At 40.6% G+C, this 15,022-nt stretch overlaps 1 long non-coding RNA gene across 1 annotated transcript; it reads right to left on the reverse strand.

Moving 5' to 3' along the window:
- Positions 1-12,562: 12,562 nt before the first annotated feature.
- On the reverse strand, positions 12,563-13,836 carry LOC123082983 (uncharacterized). The gene is made up of 2 exons (XR_006439177.1): positions 13,433-13,836; positions 12,563-12,895 (listed from the first exon to the last, which is right to left on the reverse strand). It is a non-coding gene; the product is annotated as an uncharacterized lncRNA (long non-coding RNA).
- Positions 13,837-15,022: the final 1,186 nt, after the last annotated feature.

Here is a 15,022-nt window from a genome sequence, read left to right on the forward strand (position 1 = left end):
CGCTATGAAAACGGCCCAATGTATTAACGGGCCACAAAATGGCCAACTCTAACCACGGGTTGAATTTGGCCCACAAGCAGAAAATGACAGTAACGGGCCGTAAGTAAAAGAATGCTGGAAATGAGCCCAAGAATAAATGGACCCTGAGAAGGCCGAAAGATAACATGAGTTGCAAACGGCCCAATGGAATAATGGACCGTTAATGGGTATAAAGTGATACACTATTCATTACGGGCGAATTTCACCACGGGCCGTTAATGGGTATAAAGTGATACACTATTCATTACGGGCCAGTTTCACTACGGGTCGTTAATGGGCCAAGAGTTACAAAGGGCCTCATATGGGCCGAAAGTCGTCATGGGCCATACATGGGCCGGAAGATAAAACGGGCTGGAATCATATTGGATGGCCCAGATGACGCTACTGGGCCTAACTCGGATAGGTCGTAACGGGCCCTGGGTTAGCGGGTTGTAAATGGGCTATATGCGAACAGGACGTTAATAGGCTTTCCGTGGGCTGGCCCGCCACCTTTTGACAAAGTAGAACAGGCCGGCCTTTTCATAGGAATGGGCCTCTGTTGGGCCGTGCCACATGTCAACGTATCATAGGCGCCTTTGGTCCAATGAGTGGATGAAATCTGTCCCAATGATGAGCCGACACGTGTTTCCTCCAGCCAATGATGATTTTACACGTGGAAAATCTCCATTGGTCGGGGCTATTAACAAGTTATCGGATCCAAAACCGGACCTGATAGCTTAACGGTGAGCCGTTATGATGGATGACACATGTCGGTCACCCTTGACGAATGCACTTTTATGACGCACGATTTATCGTCATGGATGTGGACACTTCCGTGATGATAATTTTGGTAATGTCATGGAACACTTCTACGACAGCACAAGTATGACTATCTTGATTCTGTCATAAAATCGTCATGGATGTACATGTATGACAGAAAATGTGACCTACTGTGACAAACACGTATCCTCACGGAAGTGTATTTTTTTGTAGTGCCAATTGCGAAGATGGCAACACAAAGCTCGGTACCACACTGGAATTGCTACAGTGGAAGGCAGAGAATGGTGTACCTGACAAAAGATTTGAGAAGCTACTGAAAATATTGAACAAGAAACTTCCAAAGGATAACGAATTGCCCGACAGTACGTACGCAGCAAAGAAGGTTGTATGCCCTTTAGGATTGGAGGTGCAGAAGATACATGCATGCCCTAATGACTGCATCCTTGATACGTCTCCAATGTATCTATAATTTTTGATTATTCCATGTTGTTTTATTATCAATCTTGGATGTTTTATAGTCATTTTATATCATTTTTTGGTACTAACCTATTGACATAGTCCCATGTGCAAGTTGTTGTTTTCTGCATGTTTTTTACATCGCAGGAAATCAATATCAGATGGAGTCCAAATGACACGCCAATTTATGATGATAGTTTATGGGCCAGAAGGAATACAACGGACCGTGGTTGCACCTGGGGGGTCCTGAGGAGGGGACAACCCACCAGGGCGCGCCAGGAGGCCCAGGCGCTCCCTGGTGGGTTGTGCCCACCTCGGGTGCCCCCTGGACCGACTCTTTTCTCTATAAATACCCCAATATTCCAAAAACCCTAGGGGAGTTGACGAAATTTTCATCCAGCCGCTGCAGAGTCCAGAACCACGAGATCCAATCTAGACACCATCACAGAGGGGTTCACCACTTCCGTTGGTGCCTCTCCGATGATGCGTGAGTAGTTCTTTGTAGACCTTCAGGTCCGTAGTTAGTAGCTAGACGGCTTCCTCTCTCTCTCTATTGATTATCAATACAATGATCTCTTGGAGATCCATATGATGTAAGTCTTTTGGCGGTGTGTTTGTTGGGATCCGATGAACTTCGAGTTTATGATCAGTTATATCTTTCTATATCCATGAAAGTTATTTGAGTTCTTTTACCTCTTATATGCGTGATCTATTATAGCCTCGTATTTCATCTCCGATATTTGGGTTTTGTTTGGCCAACTTGATCTATTTCTCTTGCAATGGGAAGAGGTGCCCGGTAGTGGGTTCGATCTTACGGTGCTTGATCCTAGTGACAAAAAGGGAACCGACACGTATGTATCGTTGCTACTAAGGATAAAAAGACGGGATCCATATCTGGCGCAATAGATAAACTGATCTTGTCTACATCATGTCATCGTTCTTATTGCATTACTCCGTTTTTCCATGAACTTAATACACTAGATGCATGCTGGATAGCGGTCGATGTGTGGAGTAATAGTAGTAGATGCAGGCAGGAGTCGGTCTACTGATCTTAGACGTGATGCCTATGTAATGATCATTTCCTAGATATTATCATGATTATTTGAAGTTCTATCAATTGCCCAACAGTAATTTGTTAACCCACCGTTTGCTATTTTTCTCGAGAGAAGCCAATAGTGAAACCTATGGCCCCTGGGTCTTCTTTCTCATATATTTGCCTTGCGATCTACTTTTTCCTTGCATTTATTTTCAGATCTATTAAACCAAAAAATACAAAAATACCTTGCTGCAATTTATTTGTTCCGCGATGTTTTTATCCTACCTACAAATTTACCTCACGTCCTTTGCCTATCTTGAGGCGCCGTACCATGAAAGGGATTGACAACCCCTTTAACACGTCAGGTTGCGAGGTGTTGTTCTTTGTGTGCAGGGGCTGTTTACGTTGTGTTGCTTGGTTCGATAACCTTGGTTTCATATCTGAGTGAAATGCCTACCACCGCTGTGCTGCATCATCCCTTCCTCTTTGTGGAAATACCGACGTAGCTTCAAGCGACGTCAAAAGGAATTTCTGGTGCCGTTGCCGGGGAGGATCTTCAACATCAACCAGGTTCCTAATCACAAATCTCATGTCCTCACAATTTCCATTATTTTCCATTTGCCTCTCGTTTTCCTCTCCCCCACTTCACAAAAATTTGCCGTTTTATTCGCCCTCTTTTTCGTTCGTCGTTTTCTCGTCATATTTGTTCTTTGCTTGTGTGCAATGTGTCTTCTATTTGCTTCCATCTTTCCTTTCTAAATATCTCTTGATATGGATCCTCGTCCACTTGCTAATCTTTTTAAGAGATCCAATTATCATGAACAAATTGCTAGTGATTTGAGTACACTAGATTATCTTTATGAAGTTTTGCTTGAGATTCGAGAATCTGAACATTGTGATGAAGAAATTTATGAAGTGATTCATGATAGCTCTTTGAATGAAAAGCATGATTGCAATGATTTTACTATAAATTCTATTAATGTCAATTGTGCTAATAATATGCAAAACCCCAAGCTTCGGGATGCTAATTTTGCTATGTCCACTACTTATTGCAATGATCGTGATTGGGGTGTTCTTCTTATCATCTTGAAAATTTATTTAAGCCCCGTAATGAATATGAGATTGATAATAGTGTTTGCAATAATATTGAAAGTGGGTTTGGAAGAGTGTCAACTTTATATCCCACTACTTTGGAGAATGTTCAATCTTATGAAGTTTTTGATGAAAGTGGGTTTGGAGAGGTCATGACTTTAGTTAATGTTAATCCCACTATTTTGGAAGAGTGTCAACTTTGCATGCATGTGGATCATGTAGAAAATATGTTATGTGATAGATATATTGATGAATTTGAATATGATCCCACATATAATTATTATGAGAGAGGGAAATATGGTTGTGGAATCTTCATGTCACTAAGTTACTTCTCTTCATGTTGAGATTGCTATTGTTTCTTTCTTCTTCCTTGCTTATGTTAGATCTTGCTTGTCTTGCTAATTTGTTTTCCTATAAAATTCCTATGCATTGGAAGTATGTTAGACTTAAATTTGTTTGCCATATGCTACATGATGCTCTCTTCATATTTCAATTACTATCTTTTATGTGAGCATCATTGAAATATTATGCCTAGTTAGGGGCGTAAAACGATAGCACTTGTTGGGAGGCAACCCAATGAATAAAATTTATTTTTGCTTTTTGCTTTGTTTTCTTGAGTGTTAGCATAATTATGCTACTGGTATGATTGTGTTTTTGTATTTTAATTAGTGTTTGTGTCAAGTAAAGCTTTTAGGATCTTCTGGGGTGATAGTTGTTTGATCTTGCTGAAAAAGACAGAAACTTTGCGCTCAGGAAAGTAATTATAATAAATCACATAAAGGAGCTTTTGCCCTGATTCTTTTTGCAGAAGATTAATGTACAGATTATGCTGGTCGGCCTAATTTGGTAGAATTTTTGGAGTTACAGAAGTATTCGAAAGTTCCAGATTACTACAGACTGTTCTATGTTGACAGATTCTATTTTGTTTGTGTTGTGTGCTTATTTTGATGGCTCTATGGTTTTCTTTGATGAGTTTTTGCCATGGAAAAGTTGGAATACAGTATATATAATACAAGAAAATAATAAGAATTGGTTTGACACAGCACTTATAGTAGTGGTTTGCTTTCTTTTACTAACGGATCTCACAAGGGTTTTGCTGAGTTTTCTGTGATTGAAGTTTTCAAGTTTTGGGTTATCTTACGATGGATGAAAGAAGGATAGAAGAGCCTAAGCTTGGGGATGCCCCGACATCCCAAGCTATTATCCAAGAATGAGCAACCAACTAAGCTTGGGGATGCCACAGAGTGGCATCCCCTCTTTCTTCTAATGACACACGGTATTTTACCCGAGACTATATTTTTATTCGTCACATGATATGTGTTTTGCTTGGAGCGTCTTGTATGATATGTGTCTTTTCTTGTTTTATTTTGTGTTTTAAGTCATCAATCCTAGCTGGACACACCTAGCTATTTGAGAGAGCTAAAATTATGCCATGACTTGTTAGAATTGCTCTCTATGCTTCACATAAATTTCTATGAGCAATGGACTTGCTCTAGTGCTTCACTTATATATTTTTAGCACGGTGTGCTTAGTATTTTTGAACAAATGCTCTCTTGCTTCACTTAGATTTATTTGAGAGTTAGTAAAATTTTGAAGAATTTCTCTCTTGCTTCACTTAAATTATTTTGAGAGAAAGAAAATATGTTATGCTCATGATCTTCACTTATATTTGTTTGAGCTTATGAAAAGCAACACATGAAAATTAGTCCCAAAGTGATAGATATCCAAGAAGGATAAAGAAAAGAAAAATATGTCATGAAGATCATTGGACAAAATAAACTTGATTCTTAGTAATAGTTTTGAGATATGATGATGTGATATGTGAGTTATGTTGATGATGAGTAATTGTGCTCTAGTAAGAATATTGGTGTTAAGGTTTGTGATTCCCTATGCATGCACGAAATTCAATAATAATGCACTGAAAATTATATCCTACTTGTGGTGCATTATTCAGTGTTTTGCGTTTCTTGGTTGGTCGCTTCTCAATCTTTTTCTAGCCTTCATTTTGCACCAAGTATGACCTCTACTTATGCATCCAAAATCCTTTAAACCAGTTTTGCCACATGAGTACACTATATCTACCTATATGCGATAATCTTTTGCCGTTCTAAGCAAATTTGCATGTGCCATCTCTATCAAAATGAACTTCTCTTTTGTGTGTTTGTTTCGCTCACGGAATGGTAACGGGTAGCTAATATTTTCCATGTTAGATGTGTTATTCTCACGATGAGTGTTCATTAACTTGTCATTGCACGAGAGTAAGGCAAATGTATTAGGGATGCCCAGTCCCGAAATGCAAAAATGAATTTACTTTATGTTGTCAAATAATAAATTCCTTGGCAAGTGTTGGTATGGAGGGCACCCGTGGATACAGCTAGCCATGGAAAGTGAAAGTTATGGTGGAAAAAGGAATAAACTTTATTTTCTGTTTGGGAACCCCCTATGATATATCTAGCATGGAAAGTGTTGGGATGCTCCAAGTCGTTTTCGTTGGTGGGATGGATAGACCTCCCAAAATGTTTTTACCTCTATTTTTTCGCTTTGAGCTCTGTCACCTCTACAAATCCCTACTTTCCTCCGCGAAGGGACTTTCTTTTACTTTATGCAATTTTTATTTTTGAAACTGAGTCTCCATCCTCTCTTATAAAAGCACCCACTAGGGGACAATATGATCGTACTTAACTATTGGGTGTAGCTAATATTCGAGTGTGTTTCATGAATGGATCAATGTTTGAGCATGATGGGCTAGGGATAACTTGTTTTAGCATTGATACTTTGAAAGACATGGTTGCTTGTTGATATGCTTGAGTATCTAATTTATTATGTCAAAACTAGACTATTGCTTTCAATCACATAAAAGTCCAAATGTCCATGTTATGAAGAAAAGAATATGATATGATATGATAAGCAGCACTCCACATCAAAAATTCTGTTTTATCACTTACCTACTCGAGGACGAGCAGGAGTTAAGCTTTGGGATGCTGATACGTCTCCAACGTATCTATAATTTTTGATTATTCCATGTTGTTTTATTCAATTTTGGGTGTTTTATAATCATTTTCTAGTCATTTTATATCATTTTTTGGTACTAACCTATTGATATAGTGCCAAGTACCAGTTGCTGTTTTCTGCATGTTTTTTACATCGCAGGAAATCAATATCAGATGGAGTCCAAATGCCACGCCAGTTTACAATGATTTTTTATGGGCCAGAAGGAACAAAACGGGCCCTAGTTGCACCTGGGGGGAGTCCAGAGGAGGGGACAACCCACCAGGGCGCGCCAGGAGGCCCAGGAGCACCCTGGTGGGTTGTGCCCACCTCGGGTGCCCCCTGGACCGACTATTTGCTCTATAAATACCCTCAATATTCCAGAACCCTAGGGGAGTCGACGAACTTTTCATCCAGCCGCTGCAGAGTCCAGAACCACGAGATCCAATCTAGACACCATCACGGAGGGGTTCACCACTTCCATTGGTGCCTCTCCGATGATGCGTGAGTAGTTCTTTGTAGACCTTCGGGTCTGTAGTTCGTAGCTAGATGGCTTCCTCTCTCTCTCTATCTTGATTATCAATACAATGATCTCTTGCAGATCCATATGATTTAAGTCTTTTGGCGGTGTGTTTGTTGGGATCCGATTAACTTCGAGTTTATGGTCAGTTATATCTTTTTATATCCATGGAAGTTATTTGAATTCTTTGATCTCTTATATGCATGATCTCTTATAGCCTCGTATTTCTTCTCCGATATTTGGGTTTTGTTTGGCCAACTTGATCTATTTATCTTGCAATGGGAAGAGGTGCCCGGTAGTGGGTTCAATCTTACGGTGCTTGACCCAAGTGACAGAAAGGGAACCGACACGTATATATCGTTGCTACTAAGGATAAAAAGACAGGATCCATATCTGCCGCAATAGATAAACGGATCTCGTCTACATCATGTCATCATTCTTATTGCATTACTCCGTTTTTCCATGAACTTAATACACTAGATGCATGCTGGATAGCGGTCGATGTGTGGAGTAATAGTAGTAGATGCAGGCAGGAGTCGGTCTACTGATCTTGGACGTGATGCCTATGTAATGATCATTGCCTGGATATCGTCATGATTATTTGAAGGGGATAATTGTATTTATACCCTTAGTTGTGTCCCCCTCAACAGGATTGCCCCTAGTTTTTGAAAACACGTGGTCTTGCACAATCCACTTTGTCATCTTGTGCTTTTGCTCTTTGACCGTTTGACCATCACTTTGAAAACTTCATAAAAAATTCATACTAAATTAGAAAAATGCAAATAAGATACCAAAATATTTCGAAAAACATCACCTATATGTGAATGTCACTTGCATTCATGTCAAAAGTGTTGGTAAGTACCCATCCGTGTTTTAGCTCTTATCATACCACCATGAACAGTAAACTAAAAAAATAAAAAATTCAAGAAAAATTTGGTGGCAAAGAATTGCAAATGTTTTAAGTGCTTGCCAAGTTTCACGAGGGAATGACATTCGTGGAAGTCATGGCAAAAAAATCTATTTTCGAGTTTTTTTTTGCCACGACTTCCACGAATGTCATTTCCTGATGAAACTTGGCAAGTACTTAACACATTTGTCATTCTTTTTCACCAATTTTTTTTTTGAATTTTTTAGTTTTTTTAGTTTTTCTTGTTCATGGTGGTATGATAAGAGCTAAAACTCAGATGTGCACTTACCAACACTTTTGTCATGAATGCAAGTAACATTGGCATACATGTGATGTCTTTCCAAACATTTTGGTATCTTATTTGCATTTTTCTGATTTAGTATTAATTAGTTATGAAGTTTTCAAAGTGACGGTCAAACGGTCAAAGGGAAAAAGCACAAGACGACAAAGTGGGTTGGGCAAGACCACGTGTTTTCAAAAACTAGGGGCATTCCTGTTGAGGGGGACACAACTAAGGGTATAAATACAATTATCCCTATTTGAAGTTCTATCAATTGCCCAACAGTAATTTGTTCACCCGCCATTTGCTATTTTTCTTGAGAGAAGCCACTAGTGAAACCTACGGCCCCCGGGTCTTCTTTCTCATATATTTGCCTTGCAATCTACTTTTTCCTTGCGTTTATTTTCAGATCTATTAAACCAAAAAATACAAAAATACCTTGCTGCAATTTATTTGTGCCGCGATCTATTTATCCTACCTATGAATTTACCTCACGTCCTTTGCCTATATTGAGGCGTCGTACCCCGAAAGGGATTGACAACCCCTTTAACACGTCGGGTTGTGAGGTGTTGTTCTTTGTGTGCAGGGGTTGTTTACGTTGTGTTGCTTGGTAATCCTACTGGTTCGATAACCTTAGTTTCATATCTGAGAGAAATACCTACCACTGCTGTGTTGCATCATCCCTTCCTCTTTGGGGAAATACCGACATAGCTTCAAGTGACATCAATCCTCTACCGCGGTGCGTACAAGGATTTGAACGCATGCCCGGTATGCGGTGCATTGCGGTATAAGATCAGACGAGATGACCCTGGTGATGTTGACGGTGAGTGCCCAGGAAGAGGGTTCCTGGCAAGGTGATGTGGTATCCTCCTATAATACCACGGTTGAAACGTCTGTTTAGAAACAAACAGCATGCCAAGTTGATGCGATGGCACAGAGAGGACCGTAAGAAAGACGGGAAGTTGAGAGCACCCGCTTACGGGTTGAAGTGGAGAAAAATCGAGAGAAAGTACTGGGAGGCTTTGCAGGTGACTCAAGGAATGTATGGTTTGGTTTAAGAGCGGATGGCATTAATCCTTTTGTGGAGCAGATCAGCAATCACAGCACCTGGCCCGTGACTCTATGTATCTATAACATTCCGCCTTGGTTGTGCATGAAGCGGAAGTTCATTATGATGCTAGTTCTCATCCAAGGCCCTAAGCAACCCGGCAACGACATTGATGTGTACCTAAGACCAATAGTTGAAGAACTTTTAGAGTTGTGGAATGCAAATGGTGTACGTGTGTGGGATGACAACAAATAGTAGGAATTTGACCTACATGCATTGCTATTTGTAACCATCAATGATTCGCTTGCTCTCAGTAACCTTTCAGGACAGACAAACAAGGGATACCACGCATGCACACATTGTTTAGATGACACTGAAAGTATATACCTGGACAAATGCAGGAAGAATGTGTACCTGGGGCATCATCGATTTCTTCCGACCAACCATCAATGTCGAAAGAAAGGCAAGCATTTCAAAGGCGAGGCAGATCACCGGAAGAAGCCCGCCGTCCATACCGGTGATCACATACTTGCTATGGTCAATGATTTACAAGTAATCTTTGGAAAGGGTCCCACCGGACTATCTGTTCTGAATGACGCTGAGGGACGTGCACCCATGTGAAAGAAGAAATCTATATTTTGGAACCTACCCTATTGGAAAGACCTAGAGGTCCGCTCTTCAATCGACGTGATGCACGTGACGAAGAATCTTTGCGTGAACCTGCTAGGATTCTTGGGCGTGTATGGGAAGACAAAAGATACACCGGAGGCATGGGAGGACCAGCAACGTGTGCACGAAAAAGATGGCATGCCTCCAAAGCAGTATGAAGGTCCTGCCAGCTACGCTCTTACCCAAAAAGAGAAGGAAATCTTCTTTGAATGCATGCTTAGTATGAAGGTCCCGTCTGGCTTCTCGTTGAATATAAAGGGAATAATAAATATGACAGAGAAAAAGTTCCAGAACCTAGTCTCATGACTGTCACGTGATTATGACGCAACTGCTTCTGGTTGCATTGAGGGGGCTTCTACCGGAAAATGTTTGATTAGCCATTGTGAAGCTATGTTCATTCCTCAATGGAATTTGTCAAAAGGTGATCAATCCAGAAATCCTACCAAGGTTAAGGAGTGATGTGGCGCAATGTCTTGTTAGTTTCGAGCTGGTGTTCCCACCATCCTTCTTCAATATCATGACGCACGTCCTAGTTCATCTAGTCAATGAGATTGTCATTCTGGGTCCTATATTTCAACAAAATATGTTCCCCTTTGAGAGGTTCATGGGAGTCCTAAAGAAATATGTCTGTAACCGCGCTAAGCCAGAAGGAAGCATCTCCATGGGCCATCAAACAGAGGATGTCATTGGGTTTTGTGTTGACTTCATTCCTGACCTTAAGAAGATTGGTCTTCCTCAATCGCGGTATGAGGGGAGACTGAGTGAAAAAGGCACGCTAGGAGGGGACTCAACAATATGTAGGGACGGGCATTCTTAGTCTGAAGCACACTACACAGTTCTACGGAATTCTACCTTGGTGACCCCGTATGCCGATGAACACAAGAACATTCTGCGCTCCAAACACCCGGAGCAGTGTGACGACTGGATTACATGTGAACACATCAAGACTTTCGGCAGTTGGTCGCAAACACGTCTCAGGGGTGACAACACTATTTCTGATGAGTTGTACTCATTGGCCAGGGGACCATCTTCGACTGTATTGACTTACAAAGGGTATGAGATAAATGGGAATACATTTTATACGATCGCCCAAGATCAAAAGAGTACCAACCAAAACAGTGGTGTCCGCTTTGATGCAGCAGCCAAGAGGGGAAATGACACATATTATGGTTACATAGTGGACATATGGGAACTTGACTATGGACATGATTTTAAGGTCCCATTGTTTCAGTGCAAATGGGTCAATCTGTCAGGAGGCGGGGTACAGGTAAACCCATAGACATGTCCTTCACATAGAAAACATGTGCCACATCATTGGCTAGGACGAATAGTTCGTAAAAAGAAAAGATAAGGAAGCGAATACATCATACGATGAGCCAAAGCGCCAGATAGTTCTTTCAGGAAAAAGACACATCGTGGGATTGGAGGGCAAGACAAACATGTCTAAAAATTATGAAAAGTTTCATGAAATTCCTCCCTTCAAAGTGAAGGCTGACCCAAGGACCCTGTTAAACGATGAAGATTATCCATGGTTACGGCGCAATAAGCAAAGGACACAAGCAAAGAAAAAGTGAAGACTTTCTCTCCACAACTATTATGATGATGCCTTTGATCTAGAATATCACTGCAGTTACATGTGAAGAAATGAAATGCCTTTTATAACAGATGAGTTTTTGTCTGAAACCCTGATACTTCGAAAGAGATAGTCTGTTTTGTACACGAAGTGCATCCAATTTTTGCCTTAACCTCTCAATTTTTGAACACATGGTATGTGGGTGAAATAATGATAACATGCCAGCTTTCAACCTTTTCAGAGTTCATTTGTAGTGTTTTTCAACTTCAGGGTCATTTAGCTCAAAAAATCAGTAAATGCATGAAAAATACCAAATGAAGTCAGAAATGGTTGAAAATTGATGATGTGGCTTTGAATGGTGCATTTTGAGCACACAAAAAGTTTGAAGTTCAAATAAGTTAAAAAAAATTGAAATCCCTTTGTAACAGATGAGTTTTCGTTTGAAACCTGATACTTTGAAATAGATTGTCCATTTTGTACACGAAGTACATCCAGTTTTTGCCGGAACCCTCTCAACTTTTTAGCACATGTTATGTGGGCGAAATGATGATACCATACCAACTTCCAACCTTTTCAGAGTTCATTTGTAGTGCCTTTCAATTTCAGGGTCATTTAGCTCAAAAAATCAGTAAATGCATTAAAAATACCAAATGAAATCAGAAATGGTTGAAAATTGATGATATGGCTTCGAATGGTGCATTTTCAACACACAAAAAGTCTGGAGTTCAAATAAATTCACAAAAGTGAAATCCCTTTTTACAGATGAGTTTTCGTCCGAAACCTGATACTTCGAAAGATATTGTCCATTTTGTACATGAAGTGCATCCAGTTTTTGCCGTAGCCCTCTCAACTTTTTACCACATGCTATGTGGGTGAAATGATGATACCATGCCAACTTTCAACCTTTTCAGAGTTCATTTGTAGTGTTTTTTAATTTCAGCGTCATTTAGCTGAAAAAAATAGTAAATGCATGAAAAATACCAAGTGAAGTCCGAAAGGGTTGAAAATTGATTATGTTTATTGTTAAAACACCATGATAGGAGCCCCTGAACATATCTTTGTCGTGTTAATTGTTAAAACAGAGCGTTCATATCTTGAGCATAGCTGATGGTACTAGGCCTTTCCTGGTACAGTTTCATTGTCAATACTCTGAAATATAATGTTTAGGTGCATTTCAGATGTTCTGAAGATAGCATGATCTTGCAAGATAGAAAACTTGAATCGAAATTAATCAATACATGAATTTGGAGACAGCTAGGAAAATAACAGTATGTACCATACCATGTCAAGGGCAGAGGATATTACACCTCTCTTATAGCTGGATCATGAACCTTAAATCGTACTACTGATCTGGATGAACTGTAACAAGGAAATGGAGATCTCAGATGGGTGTTCATAAGTATCAAAGTGGGGAGTGGTACATACTATTTGGAACAAAAATATGAGACTATTTCTCGCCGTCGAGTGAATCTGGACTTCTTGCACTGATGATGTTCCTCATATTTGCAATGCGGCTGCTCGGTGCTTCCTGAATGTCAACATATTTGAAGCAGGTAAAATCAAAATGTATGGACAGAAAAAATAGAGATTGAATTATTATGGTGTTGTACAGGTAAGTCAATGAAAAAATCCCATTAAAATAGAAAGAAAATTATCATCTAGTCTGAAACAACATTACATGCATTTTGGATATGTACAGTTGTATCCAACCCATCCATGCTAAAAGTTTGAGAACTAATTGAAACTCCTCGAGTACACCCTCAGTATCTCACACATTCTTAGTAAAATTTCAGATCCTGTGGATACGTGTTGTTGCCTCCAAACTAATTTAAGCACTAAGGCAACAATAAATGGTTGCAATTTCCTCAAAGATGTAGCTGAAATACAGAACGACATTTGAGATCTAAGGAGCTGCGCCAGTTTTGGGGACTATTTTGCATCCAAACTACGGTTCTATAGATCAGATCTGAGGCTGGATATGGAAATTCCTAAGCCGCACCAGATTTGGGGATCCGGAAATGCCAGAAACAGGAAACAACCTAGTTTTGAGATTTAGGTCACGTACCTCCATGACGCCGGTGAACTGCTCGAGTTGGGGTGGATTCGCAACGGTGGCGTCGATAGCGGCGTGGTCCGAGCTGGGCCGTGGTGGAGGAGCAGGCCAGGCGTTGGTGTCACATGGTGATGTCTAGAACGGAGATGGGAAACGTCGTGTCACAATACCGAAGGAGCCATGGATGGTGGTGGCCAATGGGTACAGATCCACATCATAGAGAGCAGATTGAGGCACTCGGGTGACCTTGGAAGGCACTGGGCGGGGAGCCATGGAGGGATGGTGGTCGGAGGCCTCGAAAGCAGAGGGGTTGGGTGGCGCAGAAGGAAAGGATAAAGGAGATCTGGGGGGATTGGATTTGGGCGTGCCGCGATGACGGGCGTGAAAACAGGGCTCCATGGCGGGGCCGGGGCATAGTTTCCAGATGCGCGCGGCTAAAAATTCTTCGCGACCTAGTGTTTCGCGGGTGGGCCGAAAATTATATTTCTGTCGGTACTTACTCAGCCCACAGGAATATTAGACATATCCCTGGCGACCGACAGTCCAATTATTTTTCCTGTGAGCTAGTTGCGGCCCCGACAGGAAAATTAGTCGACCCACAAAAATATTACGGTTTCTGGTAGTGTAGGTTCATTTTTCTCTTTTCTGTGATGTCCAGATTTTCTCATACATTTATATTGTCCTTCCAATAAAATGTGCGGGTGCAACAACGCGCGCCTTTACGTTCTAGTATCTATCAATAGCCGATGCTTATTCTCGCCAACGTAGGTAAGGCCGAATTGGAGCTCATCGCTTCGGCCACTAATGAAACTGAAGAAGTTCATTCGTGATTATCTGCAAAATTCTAGGAAAAGAGTGAACAATATGGTTCGGAAGATGGCATTCAGATATATATCTATGAAACTTTATTATCGGATTGTTATAAAAGTTGAGAAGTTTTTACCTAAGTTTGCATCAAGGATTCAAACAAGTAATAGTTGATATATACTTATCACCCTAAGCACATACAAAATGGCCGATGGAGTGTTGACATCGTTCATAGAACAAACTTTGTACAAGTTATTTTTCGGCACGCTAGCAATGCCCAAAAAATAGGGGGCATGTGTTGACGCTCAAAAGTGGTACAGTCATAAAATTAGCTTAGGTCATATCAAGACTACTTCAAACTTATGATTGGAGGTCACCTCCGGATGACTCTCTTTAGAAAGATCAATATGGATATGAACATGGTCTAAAATGAAGCTCTTATGCAATGGTTATGACAAGTTCAGAGATGCTCATGTTGACACCATATTAAAGAATGGTATAAAACTCAATTGATATGGCCTCTAATGGAAAACGTTTCAACACGAAAGTTGTGTGTCTCGTCGAACAATCGATTTTAATATAAAAATCATCTCAGTCCAAATTCGTATGCAAAAGTTAGAGCCATCAGAATGTAGCCCTACCAGGAGGCTAAATATGGCGCCCTACCAGACACGTGTCTGATGGGTAGCACCACCAATCGGCTGTTTTGTGTGAGAGATTCGGTCCTCAAAATGGCTTCGAATCGAAAAATGTTCAACATGAAAGTTGTTCGTCTCGTTAAAGCGGCTAAATTTG

This window comes from Triticum aestivum, chromosome 4A (genome assembly GCF_018294505.1).
Source record: "Triticum aestivum cultivar Chinese Spring chromosome 4A, IWGSC CS RefSeq v2.1, whole genome shotgun sequence".
Taxonomy (NCBI): Eukaryota; Viridiplantae; Streptophyta; class Magnoliopsida; order Poales; family Poaceae; genus Triticum; species Triticum aestivum.